Below are 10,776 nucleotides of genomic sequence, written 5' to 3' on the forward strand. Positions count from 1 at the left end.
GGGATCATCTTTTTTATTCTGTTAAAAGAAAGAATTTTATTGGTATGTCAAGTTTTTTTTCTATTCATGGGTCTGATTAGCTGGTGCTGTGCACATCATGTGTAGTCAGCAGATGACTCTAAATGATTCAGGCTCTATACATTCTATTCATCTGCAGTGTGTGCTATGTAACATGCGGACCAATAGAGGGCGGAGGGGGAGATCACAAGCTGAGTGGTTGGGTTTTTTTAAGTTAATAATATTAGAAAGATTTAAGCTCAGATTGCTGCTCTCAGTGATGTCTTCTCTGTGTTCATTACCAGCTGTGGCTGATTGTGAATAGTGGTGCCCCCTTCAGCTCTGTATGGTGGGCTTCCCCCATGTGGGTTACTTGCCTGCTCAGACTTCAGGTATTTGGTGTCCTACAGACATAAGAGCACTCTGCATTGTTAGCACTGAATTCTCTGGTTTCCTCCCACACTAAAGACATATGATGGAGAATCTAGATTGTGATGTCCCATTGGGGACAGTCAGGTGTGTAGAGCTGTGTGGGATTAATAAGTGAGGTAAATAAATATCGGCTGGCCAGGACTGCTCAGCACTAAGTGCTCGAAGTTATGACTAGTGATGAGCGAGTAGCGTAATATTCGTAATCGCTATACTCATAACGAGCGCTTTGTAAAAATTGTGTATTCATTCCAAATAGCGAGTACAATGCAAGTCAATGGGAAATGCGAGTAGTTTTCTGCTTGACCCAACAGAGGGGTCTGGGGCCTGAGGAAAAGGCTGAAATGGATGGGAAAGTGATGAAACAGAATGGGAAGAGCCTGGAGAATATGCCTGCTGCATTTCTGACTCACGTATGGTTTCTGGGAAAAATTTTGTCGCAGTATTACGCCACTTTTACAGATACACAAGAACAACTACCAAACCAAGATTTCTAATGAATATGTATCCCCTATCTCAGTCACAATGTGGGACAACCTGACACAAGTGCCTCCAATGACAAATATTAGTTTGGTAGGACCACTCTACATTCAAGATTTGTCCACTGCACAATGTGCATAGGGTTTGTAAAATTTAGCCTTATGGATTGAGTCATGGTTGAAGCAGGAAGCCACCATCCCATGGGCCTCCAATCACAAATAGTAGTTAGGCTGGAGTAGGAATACTGTCCTGGTTTGTCCACTGCACAATGTGCATAGGGTTTGTAAAATTTAGCCTTATGGATTGAGTCATGGTTGAAGCAGGAATCCACCATCCCAAGGGCCTCCAATCACAAATAGTAGTTAGGCTGGAGTAGGAATACTGTCCTGGTTTGTCCACTGCACAATGTGCATAGGGCTTGTAAAAATTAGCCGTATGGGCTGAGTCATGGTTGACGCAGGAAGAGTTTTTATGGGAAGGGGTTGATGTTAACAGCAGTAGCATGAATTAGCATTTTTGGTGAATATAGGTTGGCTTTCTGCCATCTGGAGGAATTGCAAACTGTGGAAATATCCAGTCCTTGCTGAATTTAATCAGAGTATGGCTGTCTGCATTTTCAGTGTAGAATATTGTGCGCCTATCAGTGATGATTGACCCAGTGGAACTGAAACACGCTCTGACATCACACTAGCAGCCGGCAGGCCAGGACCTCCAAGGCATATAAGGAGAGGTCGGGCCAAATGTTCAACTTGGACACCCAATAATTAAAGTGAAGTGAAGCATTATAAAGGACGCGTGTATTGTCACTTAAGTACCCCTTGACCATGTTCTGCAGCTTCTCCCTCCTTGGCATTGTTACAGGCACAGATAGCCCTTGCTGTTGTGCTGGTGTATTGAAAATTGCCCAATTTGTGCACATTTCCCCCCCCCCAACTCTGTTGGACCTGGCATTCATGCCACTCCCCATTATCCCTTGGTGTTGAAAATAGTCGCTACCTCTGCCCCCAGCATGGTCTGAGGGTGATGTTTTCAGCAACTGATCTACAACGTCCCTCTTGAACGATTCCACTGTAAAACTCTTTGGTGACTCCAAAAGGAGAGAAGGAAATTTCTCCTTGTACCGTGGATCGAGAAAGGTGACCAACCAGTATTGGTTGTTGGATAAAATGTGTATCACGCGAGGGTCTTGCCACAGACACTTACACATGAACTGTGTCATATGAGCCAAGCTGCAAAAAGGCAAATGTTCTGTGTCCCCAAGAGTAGGAACAGTACCCATCTTCTCCTCACGCTGGCTCATTGTCTCCTCCTCCCCCTCCACCACCTCCATGAAACTTGGGTTGGATGTCCCCTCTGTAGCATTAGGAGTCCAACTCCCCCCCCCTCCCCTGTAGCACAGAAAAACAAGTCCTCTCCCTCCTCATCATCCAATGTTGCCTCAGAATATTGGCTGGACTGGGTAGTATCACCCATTCTGAAATTTGGCTCCATACCAACATGCTGCATGCTCAAAGCTTTGTCTTTTAGATTATGCAGTGATTGTTTCAAGAGACACAGCAGCGGGATGGTTACACTGATAATAGCCTGATCAGTGATCACCGCTCTCGAGGTTGGTGCAGTACTCAAAGTTCTCAAGGACCTCACAAACGTCAGCGATCCACACCCACTCGACAGTTGTTATGTGTGTTGGCTGACTCTCAGTCTGACGGGCATGTTGAAGCTGGTATTCAGCTACTGCCCTCTGCTACTCACTAATCCTGTGATATCATATGATAGGTTGAGTTCCACCTCGTGGGCAGGTCGCAAGTGAGTCGGTGACTTGGAAAATTCAAGCGCTTTTGCAGCAATATAAGACCAGCAAAATCGGTAGAGAAATGGCAGAAATGGGCACTAATACGGCGCACCTTCTCAAATAGGTACGGCAAGGCAGGGTAACTTTTCAGAAATTCCTGAACAACTAGGTTCAGCACTTGAGCTATACATGGCACGTGTACCAGCTTGCCGACCTTTAAAGCCGCCACCAGGTTACGCCCATTATCGCAGACAACCAGACCGGGTCGGAGGTGCAGGGCGGAGAGCCACTGATCGGTCTGTTGTTTTAAAGCTTGCCACAGCTCTGCTGCAGTGTTTAGTTTATGACCTAAACAGATCAGCTTCAGCAGAGCGTGTTGTCGCTTTGCCAATGCGCTGCTGCACAGGTCCCAGCTTAGCAGTGATGAGGAGGGTACTTCAGCAGAGGATGAGGAGGAGGGGAGAGAGGAAGTGGAATATGAAGAGGCGGAAACCCTGACAGAAGTTGGGTCTGCTCTTCTTGGCGTGGTTGGATGTGTGATGTTCCAGTTTGCGACTTTGTCCCACCCTCCTCCAGGGTCACCCAGTGTGCCGTGACAGAAATGTATCGTCGCTGTCCACAACAACTTGTCCAGGTGTCTGTTGTTAGGTGGACCTTCCCGGTTACGGCGTTGGTGAGAGCACAGTTTGATTAACATGTGCTTGTGTAACGCAGGGACGGCACACCAGGCAAAATAGTTTTGAAAATGGCCTGGTGCGTGCTTGGTAGCAGGCAGTAGGAAATGTTTGGACTACTGCTTTGTGTAGGGCACTAAATGCCTTTTTAAGTGGATTAATGTGGACAGCAGAAGCCAGGCTCTGACCCCAAAAACAGCTGGGAAAATAGACCGGTGCTTTAAAAAAAAGGCAGCACTAAATGCTAGTACTCTGTGTGCTGGAAAAATATTGCTTTGCTTGTAACAAGAGCCGTTTTAAGCTGGACACTGGAAGAACACTTTAACCTCTCCCTACCTAATACACAATCTCTCCCTCCCTCTACCTTGACTTTGAAACACGTGCACTAATTCTGCATTTCTGACCCACTCCTGGTTTTGGCTTATAAATACTGATAGTGTGACTGTAGCTGTAAAGGGATTATCCACTACTAGGACAACCCCTTCTTCAAGTAAAGGTTTGGCCCCAATAAAATAAAAAAGTTTATATTCACCTTCGATGCTGGCGCCGATCCAGTGGTGTCGGCACTCGCGGTCCCAGGGGTGTGAAGCGATGGAATGACACATGGTCCTGGTGACCAATCAGTGCTGGCGTCACTGTCCCCACATTCGGACAATCCGAACATGAAGAGGTAGTCCGGGCTGTGGCCAATCATCAGGGCTTGTGACTCAGTTCATGACCTGGGGTGAGTCACAGAGAAAAGAAAATAAAATACATTTTCCACAAGAGGTGGTGACTTCTCCTTCAATGGAAGTCTTCAGAGGCTGGACAGACATCTGTCTGGGATAGTTTAGTAAATCCTGCATTGAGGCAGGGTGTGAGCAGCCGCACGCATTTTCATTGCTTCCTTTCTTCTGCCGCTGCTTGCTGTAGTTCCCGGGGTATTAGGCTTTCTTACCACATTCAGAAATGTATGCAGTAGCAAAACCGCAGTAGCCGACTGTTACAGTATAGTGTATGAGGATTTGCAGAAATCAGTGTGGCGAATGTTAATTGAGTAACTTAAACACTATTTATAGAAACAATTCTGTTGAGCGCTCTCCTTCATCTAATCTTAATGACCCTCCACTCAGCTTGTGATCTCCCCCTCCACCCTCCCTGTAAGGCTACTTTCACACTTCAGGTTTTCGGCGTCAGGCGCGATCCGGCGTCATGCCGGAACGCCGGATCCGGCAAATGTTTAGTAAAACCGGATGTGACGGATCCGGTTTTCTGCCGGATCCGTCTTTTTCTTGACAGACAAAACCGGATCCGTCTCATCCGGTTCATCCGTTTTTCTATCCGTTTTTCGACGGATTACGCCGGATCCGGTTTTTAAAATTGACCCTTGTGGCCTTCCGAACGGGATTGGCTACTGGAAAACTATAGCATGTTCCTACAGCCCTTCTTTGACAGGTTGTAGAGGAGAAAGTGCAGGTTGGAGAGAAGAGCAAGTTATTGGCGAAGATGGATGTTGTCATTGGAAATATTTTGAAGAATTTGGCGGATTTTATAGCGGAGGCGAATCGTTTGAGGGTGATTGTTCTGGAGAAGGAGAGAGCGAGACAGCAGCGCATCAGGCATCGTAGACGACGTTTGTGGATCCACCCCATCACAGCCAAGAGAATGACGCGTGGGGTCTATGCTACACTCTGCATGGACCTTCGACGAAACCCGGATAAATTTTTTGGATATGTTAGGATGAAAATGGAGAATTTTGATTACTTGGTGGAGCGCATTGCACACCTCATAAGAAAAGCGGACACCTATTGCCGCTTCTCTGTTTCACCCACAGAGCGTCTGATGGTGACTTTAAGGTAAGCCACATTTATTGGATGTGATCGCATCAGAGCACACTTTCACTGCAATCTTGTTGGTGGTAGTTTGTATCTCCAAGTGTTATAGCTCAGTTTTGGTATGTAATGCTGTGATTTAAAACTAATTTATTGTTTTTTAATTCCCCACAGATTTCTTGCAACTGGAGAATCCCTTTCGTCACTGCATTTCCAGTACAGACTCGGGATTTCCACCATATCTGGAATAGTGAAGTACACATGCCGTGCACTGTGGGACTCCTTAGCTGAAGAGTTTTTACCAGAGCCCACAACAGAGAGGTGGATTGAAATTGCTGACAAGTTTCAACAGATATGTCAGTTTCCCAACTGCTTGGGCGCTGTGGACGGGAAACATATCCGCATTGTAAAGCCATCTGGATCGGGATCGGAATATTTCAATTACAAGAAATATTTTTCAATTGTCCTCATGGCCATCGCTGACGCGGAATACAAATTTATTGCGGTTGATATTGGGGCCTATGGCCGCTCCAATGACTCTCAAGTTTTCAAACTGTCTGCCATGGGGCGTAAACTGTATGGAAACACCTTCCAGTTCCCACCACCTAGACCGCTGCCGCAAACATCTGGTCCACCTATGCCATTTGTCTGTGTAGGGGATGAAGCCTTCCAGCTGTCAGAACACCTTTTGAAACCGTACTCTAGCAGAGGATTGACAAGACCAAAACGCATTTTTAATTACCGCCTCACAAGAGCAAGAAGAATGGTTGAATGTACCTTTGGTATTCTGACAGCCAAATGGCGGGTCCTATTGACTGCGATCAACCTCAAGACAGAAACTGTGGACGAGGTGATGAAAGCGTGCGTGGTACTCCACAATTTTGTTATCTGCAAGGAACCCATTTCCATTGAGGACACCTCTGAAGAAACCACCTTGCAAGATTACCATGACATTACCACTAGAAGTTCTGTGACGGTTTCAGTAATGAGGGACAATTTTGCACTATACTTTATGTCACCTCAAGGCAGAGTACACTGGCAGGATGACAGAGTGTGAAAGATTTGTGCCCAACCAAACTTGTGTACCTTCTGTACCAACAGTATATACCTTTGCCAACCAACGTTGGCTATCTTGTCATGGTCTCTATTTTTAGCTTTAGGCCACAGGTGTGTACCTGGTTGTGTTTTATGCAAAGTATTTCACCTTTTAACAAAAGTTGTGTACATTGTTAGGAAATCACCAACAATAAACACAACTTTTTAGGTGAAATACTTTGCTTCAAACACAACCAGGAACACAACTGTGGCAAAAAGCTAAAATTTACCCACAGTTATATACCTAGTTTTGAATACCATTTCACCTTTTAAATACCCTGTATTTAACCTTTTTCGCCGCAGAAAGAAATGACAGACAACCAGTGTAAAATAATTTAACTTTTATTGAAAAATGTTTTTTTTAGTAAACTTTTTTAAAATTTTAATAAACTTGTTTAATAAAGCTTTGAAACTATAAAACTGAAACCATAAAACTGGTCATTTTTATTTAAATACACACATTATAAATCTGTGTAGTGTGTGGTGGAAATACTGCTGTAGGGGCTGCGGGACACTTCGACACTGGGAGTGTGGAGAGAGGACTGGGATCGTGGTGGGGAAGGAACAGTTAGAGGTGAAGGTGTGGAAAAAACTACAGAATGGGTGGACATGTGGGAAGCAGAAGAGGTGGTGGGTGGTGGAGTGGAGGGTTGGGCAGGGACTGTAGGAGCAGATGATGTTGATGGCAAGTTGTATGGGGAAGGAGTTTGGTACGGGGCAGGTTGCTGGAAGTGGGGAGATGTCTGGTACGGGGCAGGTTGCTGGAAGTGGGGAGATGTCTGGTACGGGGCAGGTTGCTGGAAGTGGGGAGATGTCTGGTACTGGGGAGGTTGCTGGTACTGGGGAGTTTGCAGGTACTGGGGAGGTTGCTGGTACTGGGGAGGTTGCTGGTACTGGGGAGGTTGCTGGTACTGGGGAGGTTGCTGGTGCTGTGGAGGTGGATGGTGCTGGGGAGGTGGATGGTGCTGGGGAGGTGGATGGTGCTGGGGAGGTGGATGGTATGTAATAGGAGGGGGAGGATGGAAAGTGGCTGGAGGGGGTGTAGATGTAATAGGAGGGGGAGGATGGAAAGTGGCTGGAGGGGGTGTAGATGTAATAGGAGGGGGAGGATGGAAAGTGGCTGGAGGGGGTGCAGGTGGAGGAACTACTGTGGTGGGAGGAGGAGGTTGGGAGGTAACTTGCTGGAGAGCAGCGTGGCATGAATGCATTACATGCATCTGCTGGGCAGGAGAGAGCGTTTCCATGCGCTCCACAACAGACCTGAAAAAGGTGTGGTTTGGCGAAGATCTTGCTTCTGAATGCATGGTTTGCAGAAGTGTCTTCACCTCCAGAATGCTGGAGTTGATCTGCTGATAGCCTGCGGAGATTTGCTCTGACAAGACTTTTAGACAGTTCTGGAAAGATGCATTCAGATGCAAGAACTCTGGCGCATAAGTCTTTTCCTGACCCCTCTGCCGCCCAGTACCCGCAGGTGTACTAGAGGTGGCAGGGGCAGAAGGGTGGGGTAAAGGGAAAGCGATCTCCTCACCAGCAGCTTCATGTAATGTAGGCGGCCACGATGCTCCTGTGCTGGTGGATGGGTCTGATGGGTCGAATGTGTGGGAAGGCTGGGAAGGTGCAGATGTACCGGGGCGGTCGAAGTCTCCCTCGGTGCCGGTCTCCTCAGGGATCGCCTCAGAAGGGTCCAATCGTGCCGGCTCCCGAGTGCTGCTCACCGTGCTGTGGAATAAAGAGAAAAAAAAACAATTAAAATAGTGACATGGTATGGCCCTGGCTGAAAAAAAAAAGTTACATCTAAACATTTTTTTTTTTACATGTGGTGTGTAATATTTACCTTCTGGTGAGCATTGTCTCCCGGAGGAACGACAGGGCTCATGCGTACTTGTACTTGCTCCTGCGTCCTCCAGATCCATTCGGGGCCCGCATCTCTTTATTGAACTCCTTCTTGAAACGATCCCTCACAGACCGCCACTGCTTCACAATTCTCTCCCCTGAAACGAGAAAGGACAAAGTGGTTAGTATACAACATCAGTGTTTCCCAAACTCCAGTCCTCATGGTCCCCAGGGGTCATGTTTTCAGGATTTCCAAAGTAAATAGAAATCCTGAACACATGATCCGTGGGGACCACGAGGACTGGAGTTCGGGAAACACAGGTTTAAATCAAGCAACCGGTACTGTATATACTTACGCTCTTTAATCTGGGCCCGAGCTTCGAGGTCCTCCCAGAGGTCCACAAGGAGCGAACAGATTTCCTCCCAGAGTCGTCGGGTAACGATCAGGTCAGTGTGGCGTCGGTCAGCCATATTCCAGAGCGGCTCCCTTTCTCTGACGAGATCGATGAGGCGGTCGACATCAATCCCTCCATCCTCACCGTCAGAGTCGGGAGCACGCTGTGAAGGCTGTTAAAGAAAAAGACAAAAATAACATAATTAGCCTCCACAAAAGAAATGAAATAAAAAGTGCAAAAAAAACAAAGCAAAAATATTTATACTTACACGCTGGTGACCGCCGCGTTGCTGTCGCCGACGACCCCGGGAGGCACTGCGAGGACCTCTTGGCCGAGCACCAGATTGGGAAGACTAGAGAAGAAAACAAAAAATGTTATGTCTTTGGATGTAGGCATTTGTTTGCTGTGTGTGGTCTGCAGAACATTGTTTTCTATGTGTTGTGTGTAGTGTGATGTTGTGTTTCTGCGTTTGATGCAAAAAACTTACCAATTGTGAGCCCACTCCAAGTGTTTGTCCACCCCTTCCTTCTTCTTCTGGGAGCTCCTCTTCATCTTGTGATTCCTGTTTTGAATTAAAAGGCAATGAATACACATATATTACAGAGATGATGGATTTTGGAAATAAAAACTTACCGTCAAACGCTGACGATGCGAGGGAGGGCTCCCAGAAGATGTGCTGTCTTCCTCATGGCCAGACTCCATGGCTGTGGGTGGTGTTTCTGCTGCTGCCATTGCTGCTGCTGCTGCTGCATCTATTGGGCGGCTGTTGAATAAAGAGAAACAAAGGGCCAATGAATATCTTGATATTCCATGGCCCTAGTTTGGAGGAATGGGGGATTTGATAATTACCGTCTCTCATCTGCTGCTGGACTCCCCTCCCGTTGTTCAGCATGCTGCTCCATTTGGGGTGGTGCTGATGGTGCTGCTGCTGCAGATGTCTGCTGCCTTCTCCTGCTCCTGGTTCTTGGCTTGGGTGGCATGTTGGGTGTGGCTGAGGGTCCCATTGTCTTGCTTTTATATATGTCCTGTGGGCAGAGCTACTGAGCATGCTCAGACCAAAAAAACCGGATCCGGCGCATTGCGGCGCTCATAGGCTTTCATTGTATGAAAAAGCCGGACACGCCGGATCCGGCGTGTCCGGCTTTTTCGACGGATACAAAAAACGTTACAGTCACCATTTTTTCCAGACGACGGATCGCATCATATTGCCAGATCCGGCGAAAATCGGATGAAACGCATGGCCATCCGGCTCTAATGCAAGTCAATGGGGGGAACCAGATCCGGTTTTAGTCAAAAGCGCCGGATCGCGCCTGAAGCAGAAAACCTGATGTGTGAAAGAGGCCTTACAGAGAAGGAGAACGATCATCACCAGCAATCAGCCCCTGCAATGAATCAGAACTGAGAGCTCACTTCACGCTCAGGAGAGATCACTACAGCTCCTCCTCGTGGTTGGGAAGGTTGGACACTTTAGAGCACATTTCTCAAGTCACACACTATAGAAATGATCCCTGAAAGTATAGTCTTAACCTCTTGCTGGCCGGGATGCCCCTCCGGGGGATAGGACCCTGCGGGTAACATTAGGGAGACATCACACCTGACACACAGTGACCCTATAGAAGCTTCTATACTTGTATAACGGATCCATAATCCTCCAGATCACAGAGGTCTCTGGTCCTAATCTGCATGTCACTTCAGCCAGCCAATGAGAAACACCCTGAGCCTGTAGCTCCGCCTACACAGTCTACATGTAAGGGTATGTGCACATGCTGTGGATTCTGCTGCGGATCCGCCACGGTTTTGGCCCTGCGGTACAGTACCATAATATCCTATGGGAAATGGAAACCGCAGTGCAGACGGTGCGGATTTTTCCGCGTGGATTTGCTGCGGTTTATAATCCGCAGAAAGAATTGACATGTCAATTTTTTCTGCGGATTCCGCTGCGGTTTGCCATCTCCTCCATTGTAAAGGTGATAAACCGCAGGCTAATCCGCAAGTCTTTTGACCTGCGTATTTTGCAAAATCTGCGCGGATCAATCCGCAGCAGAATCGGCAGCGTGTGCACATACCCTTAGAAGATCAGGTCTTGCCACATGGGTGAATGAACAGACGAGAGAACTATCCCACATCACACCATGCGGATGACCCGGATGTCGTCCTGATGACACGTCACCATGGCACCAATCAGAGTGGAGATGGAGCCTCCTCCCTCTTCCTACCTTATAAATGGTGCGATCGATATTAACATCTCAGTTATTCCATTTTATATCCAT

The 10,776-nt window shown here is 47.3% G+C and overlaps 1 pseudogene; it reads right to left on the reverse strand.

The window, feature by feature from the left end:
• Positions 1-9,828: 9,828 nt before the first annotated feature.
• On the reverse strand, positions 9,829-10,030 carry LOC141089124 (small nucleolar RNA U3; annotated as a pseudogene).
• Between the last annotated feature and the right edge of the window lie 746 nt (positions 10,031-10,776).

Source organism: Dendrobates tinctorius, unplaced genomic scaffold (assembly GCF_039654945.1).
Source record: "Dendrobates tinctorius isolate UK_male_01 unplaced genomic scaffold, ASM3965494v1 ptg000007l, whole genome shotgun sequence".
NCBI lineage: Eukaryota > Metazoa > Chordata > Amphibia > Anura > Dendrobatidae > Dendrobates > Dendrobates tinctorius.